Genomic DNA, 18,633 nt, shown 5'->3' with positions numbered 1-18,633 from the left:
AATCAACCATACTTCCATTAAAAATTTTTTTAAAAAAAAGAATAAACGAATAGGGACTTCCCTGGTGGTGCAGTGGTTAAGACTGCACTCCCAATGCAGGGGTTCCCTGGTCAGGGAACTAGATCCCACATGCATGTTGCAACTAAGAGTTCGCAGGCCACAACTAAGGAACACACGTGCCCCAACTAAGACCCGGCACAACCAAATAAATAAATATATATATTAAAAAAAGAATAAACAGATAGCATTTTAAACTGAAAAAAAATGAATGGTGCTCCATTCGTACAAAAGAACACTATACAAAATGAAAATGAATGGTAGTTTCATCCAACACACTGGACAATTCTCAGTGCCATGTTATTCAGGGAAAAAAGGCACAAAACAATATACATGGAATGATTTCCTTTATACAAATTTCAAAAACAAGTTCAACTAAACTATTTTGTTTAGATATGCATATAGAAGTATGAAAGTAAAGCAAGAAAAATTATAACAGAAGTCAGGAAAGTGGTTAGGGCTGAGGGCAGGAATTAAGAATTAGGAAGAGATGCATAAGAGCTCCTGGAACACTGACAATATTCTACCTCTTGACTTAAGTGGTAGTTATACAGGTACTTGCTTTATAATTTTGTATTAAATAGTACATTTATGGTCTATGCAATTTTTTATATATTATATCTTTAAATAATAACAATTTAAATAATACGTAAGTAAAAGAAGCAAATACTAACAATTTCAAGTTGTTTGTAATAGAGTGATGAAAATGCAAAATACAATGTCAAGTAAAAATGAACACACTTTGCTAGAGACTTTGAAGGAACTGGTAAAATTTGGGAGGTTTGAGTGGCGAAAGGGGTGATGAGGTCTGAAGTTCTACCAGATGCCAAAGAGATTTCCACCAGAAATGCAAAAATTACTAATCAATGACCAAGTCTGAATTCTCAGTAAAGCTTATTTATAGCTGCACCAGCATTAAATCTGTCCCAATCTAGTTAAAATCATTCTTTGATATTGACTTGTGGTACAAGACCCTATTGGGAAAGAAAAATACAAAAACCAACCCATTCTGAAAAGAGCTTTCAAACTACATACTTATCACAGACCTACTTTTCTGTGGCTAATCAAAGTTCAGTCAAGCCACTGTTCCCTGAACTCAGTTATAAAAGGCACAGACAGGGGTGCATGTAACTACTAAAAATAAGAGGGTTAGTTTTTTTTTCTTAGAATGACTGCTTATAGGTTAGTCTTTCCCACAGTTTCGTATTAATGTAATCACATGGTACTTTCTTTAATATCTGGCTTTTTTAATTCAGCACGTTTTTGAGATTTACCATGATGCTTCTATTAGCTAATTCACATAGATTTCCATTGTGTAGACACAGCACAATTTAACTTCATATTTAGTATTTCCAGTTTTTGGCTGTTAAAAATAATGCTGCTATGAATTAGTGTATACAAATATCCATGTAAACAGAAATTTTCATTTCTCCTGAGTAAATATTTAGAAAGAGAATTGCTGAGTCATATTTTAAGTATAATTTTAACTTTATAAGAAACTGTGTACCAGTTTTCCAAATCAGTTGTACCATTTTGCATTTGTAGCAGCAAAGTATGAGAGTTCCAGTTGTTCAACATCCTACCAACACTTTGTATCGTCAATCTTGTTATTTTTAGTCATTCTAGTGGGTATAAAGTACTACCTTGCTGTGGTTTTAATTTGTACTTTCCTGATAACTAATGGTATTTAGTCTTTTCATGTGCTTGCTAGTCATTCATATTATCTTCTTTGGTTAGGTATATTCAGATCTTTTGCCCATTTTTTAATTTAGTTGCCTTATTCAGTTGTGCTCTTTACATATTCTAGATCAAGCCCTTTGTCTGATAAGTGTATTGTGAAGATGTTTTCCTGGTCTTTGTCTTTCCATTTTTAAAAAAAATAGCACCTTTCGGGACTTCCCTGGTGGTCCAGTGGTAGAGAATCCGCCTTTCAATGAAGGGGACGTGGGTTCGATCCCTGGTCAGGGAACTAAGACCCCACATGCCGCGGGGCAACTAAGCCCACGCACTACAACTACAGAGCCCACAAATTACAGAGCCCACACGCCCTGGAGCCTGCGCATCACAACTAGAGAGAAAACCTGCGTGCCACAACTAGAAAGATGCCCGTGCACTGGAACAAAAGATCCCACATGCCTCAACGAAGATCCTTCATGCAGCAACTAGACCCGACACAGCCAAATAAATAAATATTTAAAAAAACAGCATCTTTCAAAGAGTTTAAGTTTTTTAATTTAACAAAATCTAGTTTATCTATTTCATCTTCTATGATTTGTGTTTTGTGTTCTAAGAAATTTCTGCATATCTCCCAAACATAGCTTTCCTTGTATTTTTTCTTCTAAAACTTTTAGTTTTTACTTTTCAGTCTATATCAATTTTTAGTTATTTCTGGTGGTATAAAGTAAAGGTCAAAGATTCCTTTTTTACATGGATATAGCCCATTGTTCCAGCTCATCTGCTGAAGGCTATCTCTGCCTATTGACTTGATTTGGCACTTTTCACTGAAAATCATATAACTGTAGGTTTGTGTCCATTTCTGGGCTGATTATTACACTGGTTTATGCCTATACTAGAACCAGACTGTCTTGACTGATATACTTTTTTTATTATTACTATTTTACTTTTTTTTTGGCTGTGTTGGGTCTTAGTTGTGGCATGCGGGGATCTTCGTTGCAGCATGCGGGACCTTTCATTGGGGTGCACGGGCTCTTCGTTGTGGCATGCAGGCTTCTGTCTAGTTGTGGCGCACGGGCTCCAGAGCGTGCAGGTTCAGTAGTTGCGGCGTGCGGGCTTAGCTGCCCCACACAGCATGTGGGATCTTAGTTCCCAGACAAGGGATCAAACCCGCATCTCCTACACTGGAAGGCAGATTCTTAACCACTGGACCACCAGGAAGTCCCTTGACTGCTATACTTTTATACTAAGACTTGAAGTCAGGTAGTGATAAGTCTTCCAAATTATTCTTTTCCAAGGTTACTTTGGATTGTCTAGATGCTTTGCATTTCCATATGCATTTGAGAATCAGTTTGTCAGTTTCTACAAAAAAAAGCCTCCTCCAAATCTGATTAGGATTGCATTTATTTTGACAATTATTTGGAGATTTACATTTTAACAATAGAGTATCTAACCCATTAACATGGCACATCCAATAGTCTGTAGTTCTAAGTGTACAGGTTTTCTATGTGTTTTGTTCCTTTGTTTTTTAACTTTGTTTACAGCTTTCATATGAAAGCTTTTTTTTTTTTTGGCTGTGCTGCGTGGCTTGCGGGATCTCAGTTCCCCGACCAGGGAAGGAACCTGGGGCTACGGCAGTGAAAGCGCCAAGTCCTAAACACGAGACTGCCAGGGAACTTCCCATATGAAAGCTTTAAAGACTTATGTAGTCAAACATCAATTTCCATCACAGATTAGGTGGTTTATCTTACTTTGGACAAATTTTCATCATGGACGGGGGATCTCTTTTACTTATCCCAGGATTATAAATCTATCATCCCACATAGTTTCATTTAGGTTTACTTTATAAATTAACTTGGACATTAATATTTTATGGGTATAGTTAGGTAACATTTTCAGTCTACTCAGGCTTTTTCTTTCTAACATCTTCCTTTTCGTCTTAATTAAAAACTCAAGTACTTAATGCCAAACATATACATATGTAGGGGAGAGATTCTTATATTGGCTCAAACCTGAAAGAGTTTGCAACACAGAGCAAATTAATAACATGAGAAAACTACTGTCCCCTTCTCTAATGCCCACACTTCTCCCCCCTGTATGAGACTGAATACCATGCTTCCTCTCTTTAACAATAAATCCTCCTTTTCCTTTCCTGCTACTTTCCTTTCTTTTTTCCAGTTTCTCTCTCTCCCTTTTTCTTTCTCCCTTTTCCATGTCTTCATCCACTCTCCTTAAACCCTTTGTTAGCTATGTAGAGTTAGAAATAACAATTTTGTGACACATAGTAGATTCCCAATTTATTAGTTCATGGATTGAAAGCTATCTTAATACTCTGAACTTTTCTCCCGCTTCTAGGTAGATATTTACACCCACCTGCTAATGAACATCTCATGTGGTCTCCTTGTTCATTTAAACACATTATTTTTAACACTAAATTCACATATCTGTGTCTGCGTTACCTTTCTTGGTGGGTGGCACCACCATGCAATGTTTACCAAGCAACACATACTCAAAGTCTATCCCACTACGTGCAGTTCTGTGAATAAAACCATACTGTAAAATGTTTTCTTATATGTAAACAAGTCTTTACTGTTATTCAAAAATTAATACAAGCACAAAGATTTTTTTAAATCGATACATAATAAAAAAGCTATTGAAAATGGCAAATCAGACCTATCCCGAGGGAACCTACCTCAACATAATAAAGGCCATATACGACAAACCCACAGCAAACATTGTCCTCAATGGTGAAAAACTGAAATCTTTCCTCTCAGATCAGGAACAAGACAAGGATGTCCACTCTCACCAGTATTATTCAACATTGTTCTGGAAGTCCTAGCCACGGCAATCAGAGAAGAAAAAGAAATAAAAGGAATACAAACCGGAAAAGAAGAAGTAAAACTGTCACTGTTTCCACATGAAATGATACTATACATAGAGAATCCTAAAAATGCCACCAGAAAACTACTAGAGCTAATTAATGAATTTGGTAAAGTTGCAGGATACAAAATTAATGCACAGAAATCTCCTGCATTCCTATACACTAATGATGAAAAATCAGAAAGAGAAATTATGGAAACACTCCCATTTACCACTGCAACAAAAGAATAAAATACCTAGGAATAAACCTACCTAGGTAAACAAAAGACCTGTATGCAGAAAACTATAAGACACTGATGAAAAACATTCAAGATGATACCAACAAATGAAGAGATATACCATGTTCTTGGATTGGAAGAATCAATATTGTGGAAATGACTATACTACCCAAAGCAATCTACAGATTCAATGCAATCCCTATCAAATTACCAATGGCATTTTTTTACAGAACTAGAACAAAAAATCTTAAAATTTGTAAGGATACACAAAAGACCCCGAATAGCCAATGCAGTCTTGAAGGAAGAAAATGGAGCTGGAGGAATCAGACTCCCTGACTTCAGACTATACTACAGAGCTACAGTAATCAAGACAATATGATACTGGCACAAAAACAGAAACATAGATCAATGGAACAAGATAGAAAGCCCAGAGATAAACCCACGCACCTATGGTCAACTAATCTAGGACAAAGGATGCAAAGATATACAATGGAGAAACTGGGAAACTGGACACAGCTACATGTAAAAGAATGAAATTAGAAAACTTGCTAAAACCATACACAAAAATAAACTCAAAATGGATTAGACTTAAATGTAAGACCAGACACTATAAAACTCTTAGAGGAAAACACTGGAAGAACACTCTTACATAAATCACAGCAAGATCTTTTTTGATCCACCTCCTAGAGTAATGGAAATAAGAACAAAATAAACAAATGGGACCTAATGAAACTTCAAAGCTTTTGCACAGCAAAGGAAACCATAAACAAGATGAAAAGACAACCCTCAGAATGGGAGAAAATATTTGCAAAGGAATCAACGGACAAAGGATTAATCTCCAACATATATAAACAGCCCATCCAGGTCAATATGAAAGAAAAAAACAACCCAATCCAAAATTGGGCAGAAGACCTAAATAGACATTTCTCCAAAGAAGACATACAGATGGCCAAGAAGCACATGAAAAGCTGCTCAACCTCACTAATTATTAGAGAAATGCAAGTCAAAAGTACAATGAGGTATCACCTCATACCAGTTAGAATGGGCATCATCAGAAAATCTACAAAGACCAAATGCTGGAGAGGCTGTGGAGGAAAGGCAACCCTCACGCACTGTTGGTGGATATGTAAATTGTTACAGCCACTATGGAGGTTCCTTAAAAAACTAAAAATAGAATTACCATATGATCTAGCAATCCCACTACTGGGCATATACCCAGAGAAAACCGTAATTCAAAAAGACACATGCACCCCAACATTCAATGCAGCAGTATTTACAATAGCCAGATCATGGAAGCAACCTAAATTCCCATTGACACACAAATGGATAAAGAAGTTGTGGTACATATATACAATGGAATATTACTCAGTCATAAAAAGGAACAAAATTGAGTCATTTGTTGAGACGTGGATGGATCCAGAGACTGTCATACAAAGTGAAGTAAGTCAGAGAGAGAAAATCAAATATCGTATATTAATGCATGTATGTGGAACCTAGAAAAATGGTACAGATGAACTGGTTTGCAGGGCAGAAGTTGAGACACAGATGTAGAGAATAAACGTATGGACACCGAGGGGGAAAACCACGGTGGGGTGGAGATGGTGGTGTGAACTGGGCGACTGGGATTGACATGTATACATTGATGTGTATAAAACTGAAGACTAATAAGAACCTGCAGTATAAAAAAACAAACAAAAAAAAACAACTAATACTAAACTTTCTTTGGGTTATTTGTATGGAAATATGTTAATATAAATGTTTCAGACATTACAGGAAATTTCTAAAAATCTTACATGTTCTGGTATAATGTTCTAAGTCATAATTCTAGTCATTACTTTAAAATGTATATCTCAGAAATAACTAAATTTCCTTGTCTACTGCATTATTATGAACTTTCATCAAATCTTTAACCGTGGTCATTTTTAAGTCATTTGTCATTTACAGACAGTTCTCGGTGTACTGTGATGTTTTTGCAAAAATGTTCCTATAAAAGGGTTCCATCTTCAAGGAATTCATGGAAAAGACTCTGACAAGTACAGGTTTCTGGTAACTGACCATACTGCTGAACTGAATGAATAAGCATTTTCAGAACTCTAATGGAAAACTGATGAATTCATAAAAGTGCTAACAAAAGATCAAGATGAAAAAAAATTAATTACATGGGACTGAGTCAACTGATGAGGATGATTATAATCTTGGTGACTTTCTCTTTGAATAAAAAAACAAAAACCCCCACAAGGACTCAGAGGCAAAAATATACAAATCAATTTTCACTGCAAAGTAAAGGACCTGTTACAGTAGAGGATTACTGGACTGATTGTCAATATTATGACATAGTATGAGTGTGTTCCGTGTTTGGTAATTGCGATCATTGTTGCTTTTGTTGTGGTCAGCCGTTTACAATGCTTGGTGTCATTTTATTTATCGCTTGTAAAAATAAAATACAGTGTGTGTGGAAAAAAAATCTTCCAACAAACAACAGTCCAAGACCAGTTGGCTTCACAGGTGAATTCTATAAAACATTTAGAAAAGAGCTAACACCAATCCTTCTCAACTCTTCCAAAAATCTGCAGAGGGAGAAACACTCCCAAATTCATTCTACAAAGCCACCATCACCCTGATACCAAAACCAGAAAAAGATATCACAAAAAAGAAAATTATAGACCAATATCACTGCTGAACACAGAAGCAAAAATCCTGAACAAAATAGTAGCAAACAGAATCTAACAACACATTAAAAGGGTCATACACCATGATCAAGTGGGATTTACCCGAGGGATGCAACAATTCTTCAATATACATATACACAAATCAATCAATGTGATACACAACATTAACAAATTAAGGAATAAAAACCATATGATCATCTCAATAGATGCAGGAAAAGCTTTTGACAAAATTCAACATCCATTTATGATAAAAACTCTCCAGAAAATGGGCACACTCAATGGTGAAAAACTGAAAGCATTTCCAGTAGGATCAGGAAGAAGACAAGGATGTCCACTCTTGCCACTCTGATTCAACAGTTTTGGAAGTCCTAGCCACAGCAGAGAATAAAAAGAAATAAAAGGAATACAAATTGGAAAAGAAGAAGTAAAACTGTCACTATTTGCCAATGACATGATACTATCCTAAAGATGCCACAAGAAAACTACTAGAACTAATCAATGAATTTGGTAAGGCTTCAGGATACAAAATTAATACACTGAAATCTCTGGCATTCCTATACACCAACAATGAAAAATCAGAAAGAGATATTAAGGAAACACTCCCACTTACCACTGCAACAAAAAGAATAAAATACCTAGGAATAAACCTGCCTAAGGAGGCAAAAAACTTGTACTCAGAAAACTATAAACACTGATGAAAGAAATCAAAGATAACACAAACAGATGGAGAAATATACCATGTTCTTGGATTGGAAGAATCAATATTGTGAAAATGACTATACTACTTAAAGCAATCTAGAGATTCGATGCAATCCCTATCAAACTACCAGTGGCATTCTTCACAGAATTAGAACAAAATATCTTACAACTCATATGGAAACACAAAAGACTCTGAATAGCCAAAACAATCTTAAGAAAAATGGAGTTGGAGGAATCAGCCTCCCTGACTTCAAACTATTACACCACAAAGCTACAGTAATCAAGACAGTATGGTACTGGCACAAAAAAAGAAATATAAATCAATGGTTCAGGATACAATGCACAGAGATAAACCCAACACATACGGGCACCTAATGTGCGACAAAGGAGGCAAGAACATACAATGTAGAAAGACAGCCTCTTCAATAAGTGCTGCTGGGAAAACTGGACAGCTACATGTGAAAGAATGAAATTAGAACACTCCCTAACACCATACACAAAGGTAAACTCCAAATGGATTAAAGACTTAAATGTAAGACCAGAGACTATAAAACTTTTAGAGGAAAACATAGGAAAAGCACTCTTGACATAAACCACAGCAAGATCTTTTTTGACCCACCTCCTAGAGTAACAGAAATAAAAACAAAAATAAGCAAATGGGACTTAAAACTTTAAAGCTTTTGACAGCAAAGGAAACCATAAACAAGACAAAAAGACAAGCCTCAGAATGGGAGAAAATACCTGCAAATGAAACAACAGACAAAGAATTAATCTCTAAAATATACGAACAGCTCATGGAGCTCAATATCAAAAAAACAAACAATCCAGTTAAAAAATGGGCAGAAGACCTAAATAGACATTTCACCAAGGAAGACATACAGATGGCCAAGAGGCACATGAAAAGATGCTCAACATCACTAAATGCAAATCAAAACCACAATGAGGTATCCCCTCACACCACTCAGAATGGCCATTATCAAAAAAGCTAGAAACAATAAATGCTAGAGAGCGTGTGGCGAAAAGGGAACCCTCCTGCACTGCTGGTGGGAATGTAAATTGATACAACCACTATGGAAAACAGTATGGAGGTTCCTTAAAAAACTAAAAATAGAACTACCATATGACCCAGCAATCCCACTACTGGGCATATACCCTGAGAAAGCCATAATTCAAAAGGAGACATGCACTACAATGTTCACTGCAGCACTATTTACAATAGCCAGGACATGGAACTAACCTAAATGTCCATCGACAGAGGAATGGATAAAGAAGATTTGGCACATATATACAATGGAATATTACTCAGCCATAATAAGAAACAAAACTGAGTTATTTGTAGTGAGGTAGACGGACCTAGAGTCTGTTCTACAGAGTGAAGTCAGTAAAAGAAAAACAAATACCGTATGCTAATGCACATATATGAAATCTAAAAAAATCAAACAAAAACAAATGGTACTGACGAACCTACCTGCAGGGCAGAGATAAAGAGGTAGACATAGAGAATGGACTTGATGACATGGGGTGGGAGGGCAAAGCTGGGTGGGGAGAAGCGAGAGTAACATCCGACATATATACACTACTGAATGTAAAATAGTTGGCTGGTGGGAAGCAGCGGCATAAGCAAAGGGAGATCGGTTCAGCGCTTTGCCGATGACCTAGAGGGGTGGGATAGGGAGGAGGGGTGGGAGGCTCAAGAGGGAGGGGATATGGGGACGTATGTATGCATATGGCTGATTCGCTTTGTTGTGCAACAGAAACTAACATGGTATCGTGAAGTAATTATACTCCAATAAAGATCTATTAAAAAATTAAAAAATAGAATAAAATGAGGTAGTTTCATATTTTAAATGATCTTCAAAATATCCTGAAAAACTTATTTAAATAAATCTGCGATTCTCCTTGCTTAGCCCACACATAAACTTTTAAAGAATAAGATGTATTTTTAACTAAAATTTTAAAAATTGACTTAGAATTTAAATGAACCAATACACAGTATCCAGATTATATAAAAAAGACTTGAAAGGCCCTGAAAGCATTCACAGACTTGACTAGGGACCAGTTAGTGCTGTGACAACTGTTGAAGAAAAAGTTAAAAATATATCTACGTGGGATTCCAGTTGGTGGTTTAAATAGTTTTTTTGGTTGCTTAGAGAAAATAATGTAAGGAAAAAATACTTCTCTATCATCTTTTATCTTCCAGCTCCAGAATGAAATTTAATATATTTCTATAAAAAGTGTTAACAATTTACATGTAAACATCAATATAGGAATGTTTTAAAATAGGTTATCTTATAATATGCTAATCTCAAAGGTAATAGTCAAATAAGTTCAACTTGGGGACAACACAACACCTCAACACAAAGAAAATATGTAATACTTGTGTCTTAGCTATTGGAAAAGAGTCTTCTATTGCTATAATAAACTTTAAGTGCAGTGTATCAGTTAGGAAATTTAAAAGTACACATACATTTAGCTTCCTTTTTGGTTTTTCTTTCCTCAAATTAAATGAGGAAATCGATAATCCTTTCTGATGCTACCTCTTAACTGGATAACAGAAACAAACTTCAGCATGTATCTGAATGCAGGATTTCACCATACATGGATACATGTATTATATACAGCTGACCACTGAACAGTGCAGCGGGTTAGGGGGTTGAGATCCTTCCTATGGTAGAATATCCAGGTATAACCTTAGAGTCGGCCCTCTGTATACATAGTTCCACATTTACAGATTCAGTCAACCATGGATCGTGTAGGACATATTTACTGGGAAAAAATATCCACATATAAGTGGACCCAAGCTATTCAAACCCATGATGTTCAAGGGTCAACTGTACACATGCATGTATTTGACAGATATTGTTGAGCAATCACTATGTACTAGCCCCTGTGAATATGACAATGTCGAGGGAGTGGTTCAAACAAAACTGAACACTTTAAAAAAATTATTACTCACTAACTAGGCTAAATATAAATATGTAATAAGCACCAAAATGCAGCGTCACCTTCTACTTCAAGAGGTAATTCACTTTCGGATTTCATTCAGTTAAGTCCCAGGACTCTGACAAGGAGAGCTAGGTATCCAAGTAGTCCACAGTTGGGGCATATTCACTAAGGTCCTGATGTAGAAATCTTACTATTCCCGTATGTTTCAGCCCCTGATGGAGTCAGATAAGATTTTTAAAAATCTCAGGGGCTTCCCTGGTGGCGCAGTGGTTGAGAGTCCGCCTGCCGATGCAGGGGACACGAGTTTGTGCCCGGGTCCGGGAAGATCCCACATGCTGCGTAGTGGCTGGGCCCGTGAGCCATGGCCGCTTAGCCTGCACATCCGGAGCCTGTGCTCCGCAACGGGAGAGGCCACAACAGTGGGAGGCCCGCGTACAGCAAAAAAAAAAAAAAAAAAAAATTGAGAGATTTAATAAAATAGTTGTCATTTTAAACCACTAAGGTTTTAGGTAGTTTGTTTTCACATAATTTGTATGCATACACTTTTCAATTAAAGATTTTCATGTGTTTTAATGAAAATCTTTGTGTAACTCTATTGGCTCAAATGAGGTCACCTAATTCCTATCAAGTGATAAACTATCATGGGCTACTGGTCCCATCCTCCAAAATAAAGCCCTGAAGAAAAAAGAAGTAAGTCTGGATTCCAGGAACAACAAAAAGAAACAAACAAAAACTGATGGGGATAAATCTGCACTGAATTTGTGTGAATAGACATTGGTAACCTTCATTCAGGAGCAAAGGGCAGCAGGAGTCAAAAGACAGATTGCCTAAATGCTTTTTTTAGTCTGCCCTTATCTTTCCCTTGACTGCCCCTTTATCAGAAATTAGCAGAACAGCTCAGATCTTTGTCAGCAGGATAAAATCAGGACGGCACAAAAGGCCTGGGAGGGGAAAGTTCATGAAAACAGGTACAAACTGACTACCCTGTGGTTATTTACTCTTACCAGTCCTTCTCCCCTCAAAATAAACCTACAGAGCTGGTGGTAAATTATAATACAAGGAAACTACCTCTTAAAATTAGTATTACTTATTTCTAAGCGTTTCAAAAAACAAACCCTGATCAGAAGCTGCCTGATGCAGTAGAATCTAACAGAAGAACATAACAGCAATTCAGTGCCAGGGAGCTGTCTGACCTGAGACTCAAGCCCTCCCTCTCTTAAACTCACCTGGACCAACACAAACTAAGATCTGGCTGTTGGCCATTCCCTAATCCACATTATTAGACTAAGTGGATTAATACCCCCTCTCAAAGAATCATTAGCTCACTAGCTAAAATAAAGAAACATCTGGAGCACAAAACTACTATAAAAGACAGGCAACACATCAAACAACCCACGCCATCTGATACAGAATTAGTGAATTAGATGATCCAAGAATGAACACGTAGGGACCAAGGGGAGATATTAGTACTACAAACTCACAACAAGAAACTGTGGAAAAGAATCAAATGGAAATACTGAGTATAAAAAGAAGAGGGGAAAAAATAAAACATTTCAAGAAAAAATAAACATATTAAGAAATAATGAGAATAAACTTCCCAGAATTACAGAGGGAAGAAATCAAGATTTAAGTGTTCCAAGAGCGAAACATATAAGAAAAAAACCTCATTCCTAGAAATATTAAGAATACTGTGTAAATTGATAGTACTTTTAGAAAGTTTTCAAAATTTTTACATGTAATGCAATAGTATCACTTTTGGAAATCAAAAGTAATCCTGAGTAATCCAGAAGAAAACAAAATACCTATATGAGCAAAAATGTTTTACTGCAATACTTATTATGGTAAGAGGGAAAACCCCAGACACAACCTAAATATCTAACGACCAAGTAATAATTAATGGTTTAATATTATTATTATATAGCCATTGACATAGTGTTGAAACGAGAGTATGTTTAACAAATTTTATGATTTGAGGGGATCTAAAAAAATCCAACCAACGTGAGAAATTTACACTAAAACTACTGTGAGCATTTAATTTTTTAATTATTAAAACTTAAAAGTTTGTTTTTAAAAATCTGACAAACTTGGTAGCTTGTGTTTTTGTTAAGTCTAGACTTCATCAAGAAATAGCCAACAACAATTATATTTTAGATATAATTTACAGAAACATTAGCTTCCAAGAGTATTTATGGTATTTTTATACTAAAGGAAAATATAATGTAGCTACTCTTTATTGAGTGAGCAGCTTATGGCAGCTTTCGGACTTTATAAATAATAAAATATGGTATGGAAAATTTCAGCATCCACTATGCCAAAGAAAGTACTGGTCTTATTTCTACTAAGTGCTTTATATTTTTATCATTTTCATTAGCTCAGCTCCACATGAGACCACTGTCTGCCTTGATTTCTGGAAGGCTGCCCCAATTCTTCTCTCCCAGGCCCTGTTGCCAGGGTTGCAGCTGCACAACCAATTCTTATTAAAATATAAGTCTTTGAAATGCAGGTCTATGGAAAGGGACATAAAGGATTTCATTATCTTTTCTCAAAACTCACAATAAGGATTATACCCCCACCCTTCCCCAGGCACACCACCACTCAGAACCCTTCTTCATCAACTCACACACCACATATAATAAATGCAGCAGCTCCGTCTTAAATACTCAACAAGTCATAAAGGAGTAAAACTGCATAATAACCACCGTAATGTCTAGCAAAAATTATTTTAGAATGACTTCTAATACATATGATGTAACTATTTCAAAATGACTTCTAGTGCATATGATGTAATCATAGGCGGACACTCATACAATGAGAGTAATAACACTTCTAAACACTACTACCAAATACTTCTAAAGAATAACATTTGCAAGACAGAATACACACTTATGTGATAATTTCAGAAATTTCAAGTTAAGAAAAAAACTGCAAGATAATTTACTCAAAATGTAAAATACTTTACAAGCTATTACTTTTGTTGTACAACTACTCATGCCTCTAAAATTTTCTTGTAAAAGGAGGAAAAAACTGAAGGACAGTTTACACTCCTGTTCCGTTTCTTACTAGAAGCTCATGTACTTTCGTTCTCTGGATAAAATCCCCTGCTTAAACATTGCTTGACTGTACTCTATGACTGAATTCATCTTATGAGAAAAGTTAACACAAAACTGTCAAGATCATGAAGGTAAAACTACTTTCAATTAAAAGAATAAAGAGTGGTCAAATAGTCTGTTGTAAAGTAAAAATGACAAGTTTCTTTTTTACTAAAACATATAATATTTTTAATGCTGATACACCACTGGAATTCTTGTAACATGCAGAATCTTCAAATTTTAACTATGTTAGAGAAAAGTATTATAGTAAAATTCACTGGGGTTAATTAAGTATAGCCTAGTCTGTTCCCTGGGTGATTCATTCATGGTTAAATAGAAGAAAAAAATAGGGGAGGCAGAGTGAAGGACACTAACCCTTGAGGATCTCATACAACACACACCTGAAGTTATAGCAACAAATCATACAGATAAATAGTTCTGAAAAGTGACCACTTGTTGCATTTTTAACGATTGAACTGAAATAATTAAGTTAAATGTACCAGATAAACTTTTTTAAGTATACAAGAAGTACATTATAATGATTATAAAGCTTGATAAAAATGTCGATTGAGATCACCTCACATCTGTTATCATAGCTACTATCAAAAAAATAAAACAGTAACAATGTTGATGAGGATGTGAAGAAATTGGAACCCTTGTGCACTGTTGGTAAAACTGTAAAATGGTGCAACACGTATGGTAAACAACATGGAGGTTCCTCAAAAATTTTTAAATAATTCTATCATATGATCTAGCACTCCCACTTCTGGCCATATATCCAGTAGAATTGAAGGCAGGGTCTGGAAGAATATTTGTACACCCATGTTGCTAGCACCACTAATCACATAAGCCGAGAGGTAGATCAAGCCAAATGTCCATGAGCCAATGAGCAGATAAACAAAATGTGATATACACAAAGTAGTATTATTGTGGTATATATATATATATATATATATATATATATATATATATATATATACACGATGGAGTCTCTAAAAGGAAGGAAATCCTATCACATGCTATTAACATGGATGAACCTTGAGGACATTATGCTAGGTAAAATAAACTAGTCACAGAAAGACATATACTGTATGATTCCACTTATAAGAGGTGTAAAGTAGTCAAAGTCTTTTTTTTTTTTTTTTTTTTTGGGCCACACCACGTGGTTTGCAGGATCTTATAGTTCTCAGACCAGGAATTGAACCCCGGCCCTCAGCAGTGAAAGCGTGGAGTCCCAACCTAAAGTAGTCAAATTTACAGAAAACAAAGTAGAATGGTAGTTACCAGGGGCTGGCAATAGGAGAAAAAAGGCAGTTGTTTTTTAATGGGTATAGAGTTTTCAGTTTTGCAAGATGAAAAAGTTACGGAGATCTGTTTCACAACAATGTGAATATACTTAGCACTACTGAACTACATACTTAAAACTGGTTAAGGTGGCAAATTTTATGTTACATGTTTACTACAATAAAAAAAATATTTTTATGTAATTAGAGGTCTCATCCTTAGAGATTCCATGAGTTAGTAAAGATGAAAAACAGAATGAATCTGTTTTTGTTTTTTTTTAAACCAAGTACCACATATTAATTTGGGTTTTTTATTTGTTTGTTTTGCTCAGATAGGTAGGTAATAATACCACTATGGTATAAAACTCAAAAGAAACAACAGTAAATCATGACAAGTAAATCTTCTTGTCATCATTATCCCTAGCCACCCAATTCTCCAAAGACACAGCCACCAATATTAGCTTCTGGTATAGCCTTTCACAGGAATTCTAATAATATACGAGAATGTAAGTATGTATTTTTTTTTTAATATTTTCACGTGACCACATACATGATTTGGCACCTTGCTTTTTCACTTATTAACACTTTACCTTGGAAATCAGGCACTATCAGTAACTTTTTAAAAACTACCTCCCTCAATTTGAAAGGCTGTATTTTATCATATGGGTATAACTCATCACCAATAAGTGGGAAGTTGGGTTGCTTGTAACCTTTTACTACTACAAACATGCTACAAAGAATAATCTTGTAAATTCACAAATGTGGGATATGATGAAGCAGGATTTATCTGTAGGATAAATTCCAAGAAGTGAAACTGATGGATCAAAGCGTTTATACATTTTAATTTTGGGCAGGCATTTTAAGTTTTGAGAGATATTTTTCAAATCTTCTTCTAAGAGAACGTACACATTTACACTCCCACTAACAACGCACTAGAATATCTGTATTATCAATCCTAAAAAGCTTCTCTAACTCCAGAAGTTTAAAGGAAAAAAAAACTATCTTCCTTCCCTGAAGTGGAGCATTAAAAAAACCCCACCATTTCAGGTAAATATACTGAGTTGCATAAAATTAAAACCTACGAGTTTGAGTAAGTCCCAGCTGCAAGAAATGAACTGTAGCCTAAGAAAAGCACTCATCCTAGCAATGGCCAGCTCAGTCTTGGCAGGCGCACTATGGACCTAGGCCTCTACCAATCTCAAATTTCTTTGCCCAGAAACCCATTCTTACTCTACAGTTTTTGACCCAAATAGCTTTACTCATATCAGCACCACAGTTACAGTTTTTAACCAAATTACCTTAACTGGCCTAAGACAGTAATTGTTTCCATTTAGGTGGATAAATCTCTTAATTCTGGGAAAGTATAGAAATCAATCAGTATTAATACTTATGTGCTATTTAATATATTTATAATAACATTATGATACTCTATGCTCTATCTACTAAGATACTTGAAAGACAAGAAATTTTAATATACTAAATTTATAAGTTTAATTTATTAAACTTTTAAGAATTATTGAAGTTTTAGAAAGATTTGTTTGCTCTACTGGTAATCTGCCTTGTTAACTGCTTAAAGTATTTGCGGGAATCAGAGAAAAGTAACTTTAAGTTAGAATGTCTAAGGATGTTAAATAATTAGGCATGAAAGTGTTGGTCGATATTTAAGAAGTAGTATTTACTCTTCCCTATCAGGCATTAAAACCCAATGACAATATAGACAGCACTGAACTTTTTTAGTGAGTTTTACAGATCAACTTTTTTTTTACATCAACCGTTTTTTAAGAGAACTACAGAAATAGAGAACCACAGGAATATGGTCTTGGACAGAAATGTCTATATCTACCTTAAGATCAACACATTTCATTTAATTTAATATCATTTCCTATAAGCATTTTTCAGCGAACATGTGTACTAAAGGCATTCACAGATATTAATAGACAGTAATAATAAATGAAAATAGGCATCCTACATGTGACTTCTTTTCAAAGAAGAAATGGCTCTTTTATAAAAGGATGTCTTCTGTTCATAAAGCACAAAACAAATAGTGCATTTTCCCATGCTGCCAGAAAATACTTCTTAATCAAAACCAAAGGAGGGCTGCTTTTATAATTTCCTCATGGAAATCATGGCCTTTATAGTAAGGACACAGAGCAACAGCTACAATAAATTCCAGCTGCTGTGGCAAGACTTATTATACCATACTAGCTGCTAAATGGCCCAACATTAAGGCCACCAGCAACCAAAAAACTGGAGATTTAATACCAAGTTCCATTCCCTTACACTAAAAAAATTAATCAGACTTGAAACAATATTTTCTAGCTATCGATAAAGACAAATCTTTTAGATCCTATTGCCAAAACTGAAGAGTTAATGCTATTAATCTAATCCCTGAAAATCACCCAAGCTCCTTCTTTATCAATATTTACAAGTCAGAATAGGAGAAACTCAGAGCCATTCAGGGTCATCGTTTAAATGAATATCCCATTCAACCTCTGCAGCTGAACAATTTTCTATAATATGCACATTTCCTCTTTCTTTCACATCTGATGAACAAATTATTCCTCGTGAGTGTGTGTGTGTGTGTATGTGTTTAATACCTAAACCCACCTGACAGTTTTTAGTAGGCTGGTACCTACAGCAAGATGCTATCAAATCAGAATGAAAATGGTAGGATTAGAAATCAGCCACATGAACAAAAAATCAGGAAACTACAACTTTTTAATTCTGAACATATATTTTCTGGATTTTTTTCCCTCCATAAAACTGATATAACATTTTCCTATCACTAGTCAAAACATATGCTATCAAGATGCCTCACTAATCATATAATCATAAAATTTAACTTATTCAACATATATTCATTGAGCTCCTATTATATGCTATGCCCAAATAAATTAAACATTTAAAAAATAGTATACAAATGTACGTCAGCAAATTATAAAGTAAAATAAACATATTTTTAAATGTATAAAAATGAATCTAGGGCTTCCCTGGTGGCACAGTGGTTGAGAATCCGCCTGCCGATGCAGGGGACACGGGTTTGTGCCCCAGTCTGGGAAGATCCCACATGCCGCGGAACGGGGCCCGTGAGCCATGGCCGCTGAGCCTGCGCGTCCAG

The sequence above is a fragment of the Phocoena phocoena genome, chromosome 3, assembly GCF_963924675.1.
Source record: "Phocoena phocoena chromosome 3, mPhoPho1.1, whole genome shotgun sequence".
NCBI classification, from domain to species: Eukaryota; Metazoa; Chordata; class Mammalia; order Artiodactyla; family Phocoenidae; genus Phocoena; species Phocoena phocoena.
The sequence above is the reverse complement of the archived record's forward strand: the minus strand, read 5'-3'. Positions refer to the sequence as shown.